The sequence below is a fragment of the Pseudorca crassidens genome, chromosome 6 (genome assembly GCF_039906515.1).
Source record: "Pseudorca crassidens isolate mPseCra1 chromosome 6, mPseCra1.hap1, whole genome shotgun sequence".
Taxonomy (NCBI): Eukaryota; Metazoa; Chordata; class Mammalia; order Artiodactyla; family Delphinidae; genus Pseudorca; species Pseudorca crassidens.
The window spans coordinates 61805502-61816085 of NC_090301.1; the positions used below are offsets into that span (position 1 = coordinate 61805502).

The 10584-nt window shown below is 41.0% G+C and overlaps 1 pseudogene; it reads right to left on the bottom strand.

Annotated features, from left to right (window-relative positions):
* Positions 1-391: 391 nt before the first annotated feature.
* LOC137226816 (large ribosomal subunit protein eL39-like) lies at positions 392-10306 on the bottom strand (annotated as a pseudogene).
* Positions 10307-10584: the final 278 nt, after the last annotated feature.

Below are 10584 nucleotides of genomic sequence, written 5' to 3' on the forward strand. Positions count from 1 at the left end.
CTGGGGGTGGTCTCTAGGCTGAGCTTGAGGGGCTCTGCTGTTGCCCTTGAGAAGGGAGCCGAGGAGTGTGTGTGTGTGTGTGTGTGTCCGTGTCCTGAGCTGTGAAAGTCAGTGAGCTGAAATCTAAATAAAGAGAAGCTGGACAGGAGATTGAAATATTCCAGAGGTGTTGACACTTTCAGGAGGTCATTGACACTTTCTTTTTTTTCCAAACAAAAGGTGTCACACTTTATTACTGAACCTACTAGTGCAAAGGCAAAGAAACAAAGAGAAAAATAATAGCCTCCTGACAAATGTCCAACTGTCCAGATAGTGGTGATGTTTTCAGCTTGATGGGGTAAGACGTTGGTGGCCTTAGCATCACCGCGTGTGCCATCTCATGTGTGATTCCTTACAGACCCAGCTTGGTTCTTCTCCAATATCTCCTCTTAGAGTTACACCTGACTTTAAAACCAGTTTTTCCATGTGAATCCACTAGGGAATGGAATGGGACGATTCTGCCTTTGTTTCTTGGCCAAGAACTGCTTGATCCTGAAAGTCTTGTGAGAAGAACAGAGTCAACCGCATACCCCACGATGGCAGGGAAAGGGAGGGAGCCAGTGACACTTTCAAAAAAGGAGTTTCAGGATAGTGGTATGGCCAAATGCAAAGGATGATAAAAATAACAGCTACTGTTGGCTGAGCGTGAATATATATGAAGCAAGTCTTCTAGTGTTCAAATCCCAGCTCCAGTCCTTAATAGCTGTGGTCTTGGGACTCTTGGACTCTTTCAACCTCAATTTCTGTAAAGTGGGGATATTAGAACTACCTCATAGGACTGTGAGGATTAAGCCAATTGTGTGACGTGCAGAGAACAGAGCCTGGCACGAGTAAGAGTTACATATGTTAGTTATTATTTTCTGCCAGGTTCTACATACACATTATATAATTTAATCCTTATAGTAACCCTCTGAGATGGGTATTCTCAGCCCCAATTTGACAATTGAAAAGCAAAGGTCAGAGAGGTTAAATACTTCCCCCCAGGTTACAGAGCTATTAAGTGACACAGCTGGATCGCACACACTGCTCTTCCACAGCTGCCTCTTCTTGATGATAAGCCAGGCAGCACACGGGGAGGGGCTGAGGGGGAACAGGCTGTGGATGGATGTGTGAGCCACACCCCCATCTCCCCACCCCCAGCCCACACACACCAGGTGCGTGGACATACAGACAGCGCAGAGCTCACCACCACTTGTTTATTTCAACTGCAGATTCTTTTTGATTTACATTATGAAATTCAAGTAAGATTTTTTTTAAAAGAAGAAAGAAAGAAAAGCCATTATGGAATAAATGGTACAAACAGTACATTCTAACCTTATCTAAAAGTCACCTAACATCAAAAAATCTACCAACAATAAATGGTGGAGAAGGTGTAAAGGGAACCCTCCAACACTGTTGATGGGAATGTAAATTGGTACAGCCACTATGGAGAACAGTAAGGAGGTTCCTTAAAAAACTAAAAATAGAGCCACTATATGACCCAGCAATCCCACTCCTGGGCATATATCTGGAGAAAACCATAATTTGAAAGGATGCATGCACCCCGATGTTCACTGCAGCACTATTTACAATAGCCAGGACATGGAAGCAACCTAAATGTCCATCAACAAAGGAATGGATAAAGAAGATGTGGTACAAATATACAATGGAATATTACTCAGCCATAAAAAGGAACAAAATAATGCCATTTGCAGCAACATGGATGGACCTAGAGATTGTCATACAGAGTGAGGTAAGAAAGAGAAAGACAAATATCATATAATATCGCTTATATGTGGAATTTAGAAAAATGGTGCAGATGAACTTATCTGCAAAGCAGAAATAGAGTCACAGATGTAGAAAATAAACTTGTGGTTACCAAAGGGGGAAGGGGGGAATGGGATGAACTGGGAGATTGGGATTGACATATATACACTACCTTATATAAAATGGATAACTAATGAGAACCTACTGTATAGCACAGGAAACTCTACTCAGTGCTCTGTGGTGACCTAAATGGGAAGGGAATCTGAAAAAAGAGGGGATATATATATATATATATATATATATATATATATATATATATATATATATATATAAAACTAACTCACTTTGCTGTATAGCAGAAGCTAACACAACATTGTAAAGCAACTACACTCCAATAAAAATTAATAAAAATAAAAGTCACCTAACATAATGTGCCTCAAGGACTAATATGAAATCTATGACATATGCTACAGACCTGGTTTCTTACAAGATGTAAACTCAGCATTTGGTGCGAAATAAACAGAATATGCTGGCTAGAGTCTGGAGCACCTATTTATTATGCATTTTGCTTATTTTGGATGAAGCTAAACCTGTCATTGCCACGGTTCCCAGGACAACATATTCCAGGTATGTGTGGATACTGTACCGTGTTTCAAACCTCAAGCCATACTGAGTCACTTCTTGGTTTATACCATGAGAGAAGCAGATTTTATCAGCTGAGTTTGTAAGTGGAGTACAAGTGAGATCAAATCAGGACCTCGGTGTCTTTAGATGATCTATTAGGTAATCTAAATTAGATGCTCTTCAGGGAGATATAACCTTGAAACACACAGCTTTATTTGTTCTCCTCATAAAGGGAAAAAAATCCCAATTTTTCAAAATGAGAAAGAAGTTGGGTTGCATTTATAAGTATATTGATCAATGTATGTTTAGAGGTGAGAGGAGAATTGGGGTTTTTTTAAATTAGAATTTTTTTTTAGCTTCTCCATGAGTTTTTATTAATTCACCAATTCCCTATAGCTCAAGAGATGCTAATTAATTCAAGAAACCGTAATAGCTAATCATTGGCTAAATAAATCTAAAATGGAGAGAGTCTGTCACTGGAGATACCACTGCTCATTTTAATTAAAATTACCAATTTGTGAAGTAACATAAATAAAGGTTACTGTATCCTTCTACTCAGGAAGTATTAACACTGTGCATGGCCACCTGAGAATCCATGAGGACTTAAAAAGCCAAGAATACTTGTAGAATCTTATCAATTTCTGAGTTAGAATATTTATCATTCCAAGCGTGTTGTTCATTGACATTATAAACCTATGTGGAATTACGCTGCCTTGAAACACAAAACGGAGAATGGCAAAGGACTGAGAATTGTTGCCTTGAAGGGAATACACTCAATGTCAAGGAATCAACCACCCCAAAATGATTACTTTTAAACATTCAGGCCTACAGGAAAGCAGATGTTCCAGGTCTGAGTTTCAATTTTTAAGGGATAAATTTATGCAAATGCCCATTTGTTTTAGTACTTTAGTAGCTAGGGTGATCTCACCTTGTTAACATTCAGTGCAACTGCTTATAGCCATTCTAATGTCATTTGCAGGGATAGGAAAGGTCGCCTCAACATTTCATGACTAAATGGCAGGGCTCGACCATGATGCTCACCCTAGGAAGTAGACACACCTGCACACTTAGCTGCTCAAGCCAGCCAACCCTGGAAAGCAGTGCGTGCGTGGGCAACCATATAGTTCAAGTCATCACTGAGCCCAAAGCTGAGCAGCCATAGTGCTCTTGATGGATTTGCCCTTGACGAAGAGAAATCCATCTTTATTGTCTCACTAGTCAGCTCAAGAGCCATTGATGAAGTCCTAAATCTAATTCTTAATAAAACCCCAAACGTTTTAGAGGCAAAATGAAAAAGCATAGTTCACAGATACCTTTTGGCCAAAGGTTGGGAAACTATTTTTGTTTTTTAGTCCAAAGACCTGAAATTAGTTTGAACTGAAAAAAGAAGTGACATCCTTTAGGACCAAGGTGAAGCTGCCGAAGGAAAATTGTTATCTTATCAAAAGGCTACTTCTGAACGGAGCCTCCTGATACAGAAGTCTGGCTGGGACTTGAACCAGATAAACTTGTTATGCAAATAGCTTTAGCCAAAGGGGAAAGGGCTGATAATGAAATTGCCACAAAGCCAACCACACATTACAGAGGTGACACAAAACATCAAGCAGCGACCTACCATATGCATAAAAAGCAGTGCAGAATTTACGTGAGCATCATGTTTAATTTATCAAAACTAAGCTGTCAGGAGTCATGCTTTGACAAATGCATAACTAACACATATAAATGAGTCAATTATCACTAACGACCACAGGTTCAAAACCAAACAGGCTGATGTTTCCTTTCTCTTTTTTTAACCCTCAAAATAGGTTTATTAATAGGATTTCGGACCTTAAAATCTCTCCTCCTGTCTCTAAATAAAGAAGGCTGGAAACACGTCTAAAAAACACTAAGCCATAGCCTGGTACTTACATCCTGCCTCTGCTCTCACCCATGCACTTATTTCTCTTCTCTCTCTCACTCTCTCTCTCTCTCTCTCTCTCTCTCTCTCTCTCACACACACACACACACACACACACACACACACAGACACACACAGACACACACACACACAGACACACACACACACACACACAGTTCCCTGTCTACACAGCTGTGATCACTGGCCTGCAGCCTGGTCAATCCCTTCAGACCCCTTCAGCAACAATGAGAAGCCATAAGGTCCTCTGGTGAGTGGTGACCATCATGGACCAAGAAAGACTGAAATTACTGAATTGACTCTGCTATGGTTCAGCAGTCACGTGGGGATAGGGTATTAAAGGTTTTAAAGCTGTTAAAATGTTTCTTGTCCTGTTTATTCTTTAGAAAGAACCAGTTTAGTTTACTCTAATACAATGCACTGTGGCCCCAGTGCATGTTTCTTGTCCTGTTTATTCTTTAGAAAGAACCAGTTTACTCTAATACAATGCACTTTGGCCCCAGAGCATTGTGGGAATTGAGGAAATTTTCTGAATAATTCAGGCTAAAAAACTTTTCCTAAATTACCAGATAATCATCTTCCCACCTCAGTCCCAGCAATAATGAAAATTTTATAATCTGGAGGTCTTAATCCTTCATCCTTTTTCCCTTTCCCGCCCAATACGAGCAAGGAGAGTATAAAAATAAGCCAAGGCTCTCTCTTTAAACAGACATTTCTAACCCAGCGAGTGTCTTTGTTTACATTTAATTAGAGATTTGAATAAACAGAATGAAATAGAAAATTAAAATTACATTTGGTAGTCTGGCTCCTTTATGAAACCAAAGGGCATTATTTGGGAATAGTGGGTAGTTTTCTACCTAAAAACATAAAATATAATAATTAGTTCCTAATCTTGATAGTTACATTCCTAAAAATCTTGTAAAAGGAAAACTCATGATTGAAGAATCTCAGATGTTATGGGGAAAACAGGACTGGGGGGCTGAGGTCAGGAAAGAATCCATGAACACCTAAAATATACAATATTTTCACTAATAAAACCAATAAGGACAAGTCATTAAATAAATAGAAGACTGATGACATTTTTCCATATCTTAAATTAGTAATAAAGCACACAATCACTTAATTTCTATTTACCTTCCTTGGTCATTAGAACCTCTTCAGACACCTACTCTGTAGTTTCAACAAGATGCTTTTGCTTTGCCCCTGATGTATGCATACTAAAGGCATTGTTTTCTATGTTGAGTCCTCCATTCTAGTATCAACACTTTTCTAAGTCTAAAGCAACTCGAAATGAGTGCATTTGGAATTCTCAGAGTTGGGGAAGACATACGCAGATTTAATTGGTATATAACAGGATCTGGCATATAACAGGATTTGCCATAAAGAAAAATCAACAGTAGAGAGGGATTTCTATACTGTATTTAACCCTGAAGTCCCAACCCTATCATCAATTATGTACCTTTATTCCCAAATCTATCCAAGCAATACTGTGCTCAGTTTAAGAACACAAACATACTCTTGAAGAAGTATACAGAACCCAAACTTTGGTGAGTGGGTCAAGTCACATTTTAGAGGCATCACTAGAGCTCGGTATAGGAAAGTGTATCTGTGAATATGTAATGTGGTTTTCCAGGCCAGCAGCTTAGAGAAGGTCAGTCAAGGGCATCTGTGTGCAGCAATGGAATGAAAAGGAAAACTCCTTGGCTCCAGCCTTTGCCAGCAAAATCACTGGAACCCTAGCCCCTGGATTTCTTTCCCTGAAAGAAACACATTTCAGATCAGCCACCAGGATGTCTTTAGCTCTCCAGGGCCTTCCACCTCCTCCTTTGGCTTCCAAATATCAGGAAGTGGCTCTTCCTCTGCTCCTATGGGAGCATCATCCCTCCTGCTGTTATCTGTTGTCCCTCTCAACATTGCCCACTGTCACCACCATTGACTTGGGGCTGCTTCTGTATTCTGCAGAAACATCAGAGTGGGGACTGAAGGGACAAGGAAATGTCCTCCATCCCTGGCCTTGAACTTCATGGTCACATTCTGACACAGCCTTGCTAGTAGAATTCTTGGAGTTCTTTACCCTTCCTCTCTCCTGAGGAAGATGGCAAAAAGCTAGAGGGATTGACTGGACAATCAAACAATTTCAGGGACCTTGAACTATGTTGCACTGAAATGAAAATGAAACACAAGTATGTTTTGGAATTCAGAATTTTATCAAATTTTAGAAAAGTAAACCCGTGCATTTACTGTATTTTATGTAACATCCCCAGCAGGATCTGGGGCAGCACACTGTAATCAAACACATTAATATATCTGCAGCAATTCACATGAATATTCACACTGAGTAGGATAAATAATGGCTATAAATAGCCTCAATTCAGTTTAGGTCATGTGTTGCCACCAAATCAGTTCACATAAGGTCAGGGCTTGCAGCTAAATGACTCAAGTACAAAAAAACTTCCATTTTTCAGAGGTCTTTGGATTTTCAAATTGTGAACAAGGGATTGTATTGTGTTTAAGGAAGGCGATCAAGAGACCCAGTCTGCTCCACTGCTCTGCATCTTGGTGGAAGTTAAGTATGCACATAGGTATAATTTAGAGAAATTTGTGTTGACCCTTCCCTACTTCCTGTTTATCAGCTATTTTGGTCACTTCTTTTCTCCTCCCATGACCTCTGAACCCCGTGTTTGATACAGTAGACACTGAGAGCACCTCTTCCCAGCTCCTAGCTGGGATATGGCTTGTAACAGCCTTGTCTAGATTCCTGCCCCTGCAGTTCACCAGGCCCCTTGCTTGGGGTCATATAGCCCCCTCCAACATACTGAGCATCTTCCCCAGAGTCAGGACCAGTGTGGTTCTCTGCCAGGGGACAGGCCAAAAGCTCATGTTCCCAGCACTCAGTCACCACCCTGTTGGTGCTGCTGTTGATTCTGTTCCTGTCTTAGTCCCATGCAATACTGCCTAGCTCCTGGTAACAGAGCTCCCACCAGGAGCATCGCCCATCAGCTGGGTTTTCATCTTGTTCTCCACACTCTGAGCCCTGGCTGGGGCTCCTCACCTTGGAGCCTCAGGCCTGAGATCTTACTTTGGCCCCTCAATCATCTTGGGAACTGGAGCCCTGCTCCCAAAGCACAGATCCTAAAGCAAAGCCCAACTTCCAAGCTGCAAAACCTCTACTGAAGGCTGCCACCTTCTGTCCCCTCTCTGGCCCAGGAGTGGATGTCAGATTTTTAGATGCAGTCTCCTCCCTTATTAAACAAGACCCACTGGCAATATTTGCCCCAGGACAGAGCAGAGTCAGATGAATGTGACACATATGATCAGAAGAACTGATTATAACCAAGAGTCAAATGGAACTCCTTATTTCTCAAATCCTGCAGGGGCATCTTCTATCATTTACTGGAACAAATTTTGTGTCATAATGTGCTAGAAGGTGTAACAACTTCTAGCGCCAAGTCAATTCCACACCTTGGACTTCTCCAATCACTGTCCAAGGACTTGCTGGATGAGCAATTTTCAGTGGAAGAAATACTCACTGTGAAATGAAGTGGTTGAATTCCTCACACCATTTTTCCGGATGAAGTAAAGTTGGTGGAGGATTTCTGAAAAATAAAAGCAATATTTTTCTTACAAAGAAAGGGTTCCGTTAAAAGCAAAATATCAACTTGCCTTTACTGATATTGTTCTAAATAGCTCTGATAAAATCTATTCTTGGGGCTTCCCTGGTGGTGCAGTGGTTGAGAGTCCGCCTGCCGACGCAGGGGACACGGGTTCGTGCCCCGGTCCGGGAAGATCCCACATGCCGCGGAGCGGCTGGGCCCATGAGCCATGGCCGCTGAGCCTGCGCGTCCGGAGCCTGTGCTCCGCGACGGGAGAGGCCACAACAGTGAGAGGCCCGCGTACCACAAAAAAAAAAAAAATCTATTCTTATTTCTTCCTGGGTGAGAGTCATTCACCAGCGGTAAATTATAAAGTGCCAGCCCCTACTCATTTAGTGGCTCATTTCCATTGACTGAAGGCCAATCGTGTCCACGGCTTTCTGCAGGACCTCTGAGGGTTACACAGATCAACAACATTCCTCAAGGAGCAGACACTGTAGTGAAGGGTGAGGCAAGCACACAGCCACTATAACTGAGAGCTAAGTATTATTAGCGCCATAAGAAAGCTATAAACCGAGTGCTAGGGGCTTGAGAGAAACAGACTTTTAATTTTACAGGATTTTCAGATCATTATACTACCATTTGAATTAATTATGTGATGCAATTAAAGTATACTTATAAATTCACTGGTCACATTTTTAACTCTTTCCTATATGTCAACCTCTGCAATAGGTACTGGAGAAAGCAAAACCACTAAGACAAGTTTCAGACCCCAAGAAGATCCTCGGTAGCAAGGAGGACATACACCTAATATAACTAAGTACTGGCAGTCCAAGAGAACTAGAGAACTGTGGAAAGACTCTGGTAACCAGACCATTTCCTGGTGGGAAGGTAGGAAAAGGAAAAAGTAAGAACCCTGCATTTGGCTGAATATTTACCCAAAGAGAATCAATTTTAAAACAGAAGGGACATTACCTTTAATTGATAAGAATTTTTTCTTTCTAGCTATTAATGGAAATAGGGGTTTGTGAGCAAGTCAAGTTCAACAAATGAAGAAAGTTACATTTCTGCACACCTGAATTATGACTGTAAATCTTAAACCCATTAAAAATCTTAAACACCTTTGTATATATAACCCTTCACTTGGGTTCTAACTGCTTCCTAAAGCCATAGATTGCTCAGCCTCCACAGGCAGAGGAAGCAGCAAGAATGACCAGAAATTTAAAAAATGTATCAGATAATGTGATTGTAATTTGCCTCTTCAATACCATTCCATTTTTCATTTCTTCTAGTACAATTTTTATTCTGGCACAATGCTGCCATATATATTTTCCTGAGTTCCCTGCATCTAGATTTGGCCATGTGACTGCGTTCTGGCCAAATGATATATTACTAAAATTGTTCTGTGGTGTTCCAGAAAGTCTTCTTAAAAGATGGGAGACATGCCATTTTTTTCTTCCCCCTATTTGCTTTCTGGAGCATGGATGTGATGGCTGGAGCCTCAGCAGCCATTTTAGACATGAAATGAAAATGAGAGCTATGAGCTGAGTATGGCAAAGAAGGTAGATAGGAAACTGGATTCATGATGACATTGTAAAGCTGCCATGCCAGCTCTAGACTGCTTCTCCCTAGTCTTCCTTAACAGGAAAGATAAATAAACTTCCATCTTCTTTAAGCCACTGTTATATGCAATTAATCCTAATTGAGCTGATCCTATTTCAGACCTATTACATGATTAGAACACAATTTGATAAGTATATCACAACTACAAACGTAAGTGGAAGCATAATAAAGGGGCAACTTACCCAATCTGGGGAGTTCCAGAAGACTTTAAAAAGAAAGTGAACTTGAGCTGGCCCCTGAAGATTGGTTGGATTTTTCAAGACAGAGGAGAGGGAAGCCATTTCAGGCTTAGGAAACAAGATGTACCAAGTCACAGAAGTGTAAAAAAGTCTGGTAGGTTCAAAGAACATGAGTAATTTTTTGAGGCTAGACTATATGATTCTTTCAGGTCTGGAGAGACAGTAGAAGGGAAGGATGAGGTGGGAAGGAAGAATGATGAGAGGAAATATATGGTTTCCCCATTCTGCATAAGAATTTAATCATCCTTCAGATCTTCTGATTCAAAGACCCAAAGGAAAATTATCTGTGTACCCACCTAGAAAGAGTAACAGTTGAAAGTTGCCCTTCAGTTATTTTGGAGACTGCCTCTATCTCATTCATTTCATTCAACAATATTTGCCTTTATCTTTCCCTGGCTTTCTTTAAATAATAAAAGTACCATCACATAACTTCTGCTTTAACACCAGCATGGCTGACCTGTTCTTACCGGCTCCAGCTGTTTGAGATTGTACATGCACATGTCCTCCCAGTTCACCCCTGTGGACATCTCTCAGTGAGCAGCTTACCCGACATCATCTCTACAGCCCTCTCCAGAGCTCGAACTTCCCTTGCTCTGCTCAGGTTTCCTGCTCATTCTGCTCTCATGGAGGTCAGTTCCACAGAGAAGAGGTGCTCAAGCAATCTACTGTCTAACACACTTCTTCCACCCCCAAAACCGTTAACTGTTTTTGCGTGTGGATGAAGAAGTTACTTGTAGACAAAGTAACGGACTTTATTAAACCCTAGTAAGCTTGACCTTGGCCAGCCGAGCATGGAGGGATAACC